This window comes from Sinohyriopsis cumingii, chromosome 5 (genome assembly GCF_028554795.1).
Source record: "Sinohyriopsis cumingii isolate HCF-2022 chromosome 5, ASM2855479v2, whole genome shotgun sequence".
Taxonomy (NCBI): domain Eukaryota; kingdom Metazoa; phylum Mollusca; class Bivalvia; order Unionida; family Unionidae; genus Sinohyriopsis; species Sinohyriopsis cumingii.
Window position 1 is genome coordinate 53,355,408 of NC_142965.1, and position 3,978 is coordinate 53,359,385.

At 33.4% G+C, this 3,978-nt stretch overlaps 1 long non-coding RNA gene across 1 annotated transcript in view; it reads left to right on the forward strand.

Annotated features, from left to right (window-relative positions):
* The window catches only part of LOC149799180 (uncharacterized), a 9,873-nt gene extending 7,885 nt beyond the window's left edge, over nucleotides 1–1,988 (forward strand). The window contains exon 3 of the long non-coding RNA XR_016421102.1: nucleotides 1–1,988. This exon is cut by the window's left edge and continues 180 nt beyond it. This is a non-coding gene — a long non-coding RNA (uncharacterized LOC149799180).
* Nucleotides 1,989–3,978: the final 1,990 nt, after the last annotated feature.

The window sequence follows — 3,978 nt, forward strand, 5'->3', positions numbered from 1 at the left end:
ATTACTTTTATTTGTACCAGCATTTAAGAAAGAAACTGCCTTGAGTGCGTGAATTCTTTAAATCATCACCTGGTACGATTGTATATTATACACAGCGGGACTAGAAAGTATATATTAGACAATCAAAATAAACAATGTACTTGTCATTCCTAAAAAAAAATAACTTTTTGTTTCCTCTTTGAAATTTTAATATTCGATATATATACTTCCTATGTACGTCCAGGAATAAACATGAAACCCCTACGGCGTCCGATTTATTTTTTTTTTTTTCTGGTTTGTATTTATTAAAATCCCTATGTTACTACATTCCAAAGAAATAAATCGAGAACAATTGACCTTTAATATCGTACAGTTACGGCATTTCAACAGCAGCAAATCGAGAACCAAATGCCTTGTGAATACTTGACCAATGCTCGCATCTTTTTATTGCTTAATTGCACCCAAATCGATGTTAAGCTTTTGCAAATCAAAGATTCCGATAAATCGATAATCAATAAATTTTGATCACGTTTGGCGAGTTATGGTATATATTAAACTAAAAGTAGGCACTCGAATGGCATGTTATCAATCAGGCATTCGGGTCTTGTTTTCACCCAAGTTCAAGATTACAAAATCGTATATTCAGTCATATGTATATATTGATCTTATCTCAAACACTAACACCATTCAAACGCTGTAGGCTTTACCCTTTTTGTTTTAAATTTAATCAGATTAACTGTCAAGTTCTTTTCTAAAATGGCTGAAAATAACTTCCAGATAAGAGTGTTATTTTAAGTAATGGGTCATGATTGACGTTGAGCCAGTTTAATTATAAAATACTCCGGCAGTACTGTTTTTAATTAGAATAATAAAATATTATGAAAATTTATTTGTACGATGCCCGATCAATGCTATTATCTGCTGATTTAGATCATTTTATACAGATATTGTCTATCATCGATCTAAAATAAATCAACGAATCATAAATATTTAAGAAATTATATTTTTAATAATGCCAAACAAATTTACAGTGAATTTCAAATTTAACAAAATCTTGGTTAAATTGTTAGATTAAGCACGCTTTTGACATATTTTGCAGAGTTACTGCCAGAAATGGAGTTATCACAGCCACTTTATATAATCAGTTAACATATTAACCTAGGAAGCATCATCTAAATACATTCGAAGAAGTCAAATTCATTCAACAAAGCTGCCGCTTTATTAAGCCATAAGATTTTGTTTTGTCCTTATGCCTTCAGAAAAAGAAATACAGAGACAATTGTCCTTTTTTACCACATGAACTAAAGTGATCAGCAGCTTATGACTATGAACCGAATCTTGATGGTTTCAGTTTCGTTTCCTGTTTGAGTCGGTTTAGTGAATTAAGTAAGGAAACTCGAGTGTATGACAATATGTAAAACGGATGCTGGCTATTGAGATAACGAAACCGTATGTCGCCTCGTGGATCATGAAACTTGTATGCCCATGCCTATTATACATTGCTGTTCATGTCTGGATGCCTAGATACTATAAAGTAAAGAATGTGATCTTACGTCTTAGTGTGTGATCAATTACTTTAAACAATGACAACAAATACATAAAAACAATTCCATCAATTAAACTTGAACCGTTTAAACTCATTTATTAGACGAAAAGAAAAGTTATAAGGACTATGAGTCAGTCGCCTTCATTCAACCGACAGTCCAAGTCCGAAGAATAATATGATGTTTCTACTCGTAAAAGGGCCTATTATACAAATTATATAAGTTTATAATAAAAATATTGTAATGTAAAATAAAAGCAAATATTTCGGTTCGAAAGAATTTCCACACAGCGTAAACAAAATGGTCGTTTCCATACACTGCAAAGAGACCAAAGCTGCACCGATTACTTGCTCAACGTTTGCTAATCAGTGTAGTTGTGATATTCCTTTCTCGAAACGCATTATCCACGAAATGTACATTATGAACGAGGACATACTTAAAAGAAATAAAAGAACTTTTAACTATTGCGCTTGTCTGTTTTTGTGCGCGAAATAATATATATATATATATATATATATATATATATATATATATATATATATATATATATATATATATATATATATATATATATATATATATATATGGCACAAAGTGACTAAGTTGGTTATCTGAAAATAATAATGAAAATATAAAAAGTTCAGCAATGTCAAAAACGAGAAAAATAATGTTAATGAGCCATGGAACCAGTATATTAATATGGATGAGGCTGAGTTCATCGTCACCACAGTATTCAAGGCCCAATGGGCATACCGCCCCTCCAATAGAATGAAAATCAGATCTTCACTGTACTAAGTCAAGATCTGTCATGTTCTGATGACCTTTGAAGTAGCAAATGGAAATACAGCTTTAAAAAATCTGAAAGTGAATCGTATCGTTTTGCACACATTGATGCTCTTCAGCCACATTGTTCAGTCTCCCTAACGCGAAGATATAATAACTTTATCTAACTGACTAATAACACTAGCGATTGTGCTCATCTGAAGATGATCCCTAAGCGGTCGCTGTCAGATCTTCACGTCGAATGGTGGAGCTCAGATTTAAATGAGACTATCTCCGCTCAGAATCAAACTTTTCAACAAACACTTTGGATATATACCGGAGCCTCCCCCCAATCTAAACATGAACGTGAAACGGCCTGAACGTTTCCTTAGCTGAGTTTTCTTTACAGTGAATAATAATGCAAGCGAACTAACCAGAATATCTCATAAAGTAAATTTATAAAGTTAGATTGTTAAAATTATTATCTGGAGACGCTTAAAATACTGAAGCGTCTGGATGCCACGGAGGTTCTTTTCCACAGACCACTCGCCAACCTTTCCCTGGGAGTGTGGGGCTGCGTGATAGACTATATGCGCCTTAGTTGCGTGACGCAAGGATCAACTGTTTGGAGGCAACGTGTTTGCCGTGAGTTGTGGTCAGAATCGTTTTGAGGAGTTGATCCAGATAGTTCAGTAGAGGACAGGTTGATCGATGTCATTCCAATGCAACACTCGGTATAGGCCTCAACAACAGCAGATGGATATTTGTCTAGGAACTACACATTTCTAATAATTTTCTTTGGCTCACGTACTTTAAATTCGATATATAAAGGAGTATGCAATATTTTCACCGTCGGTAATTCGAATATTCATTCATTATATGGGGAATAGTCCTTTTAGGAAATGATTTCCATTGTGCTCAAAACTAGTTGTTGCAAACGCATATGTGGTGTGGGCTTTAAGAGGTTTTTACCTGTCTATGTTAAGAGTTCGTATTCACTTTAAAGAATTTGTGCTGTATCTTGAATCAGAAGTTTAATTATACGTTTTGAACAAGGCATTTATAATGCAACGTATATACAATATGACCTTAATTATGAAATAAAATTTTGCTCTTTATTTATTGCAGAAAAATTAATATAAAGCTTTAAAACTTTAAAAGCCATTTTAATAGAATATCCGTGACAATTACTGTCACAGAATTGTATAAATCCTTTTATTTATTAAATACATGTACTCGGGTTTCGTTCTTTGTGTACAATGATACCCGAGGGTGATTTATATATATTGCACAATATTTCGAAATAGTAATTTCGGTTCATCCTATGCCGCACGTACGAAGTGCTTTCAGTGGGAAAAACCGAATGCTTCCAGCGCACAGACAATGTATGACGACTTCGTCTGTGTATAAATGCTTCACCGTAAGATTAAATCTTTACATTCCGAAACGTCTTGTCAGTGAGCGGTTTACATTAAGAACTTACACACTTTTAAGTATCGTAGTGGATCTACCCAAAGGTAAGGTCAAATTATAGAACATTACGAAAACACAAAAACGGAGGTCATATTCAATCTCTAAAACTATGAGGTATAAAATGCACAACATACAGGCACTCAGCAATAAAAATATTTTCTTCTTTCTTTCTCCTCTTGATTATTTTATTCTCAAACTTATACTTTCCTCTTCTATTCTA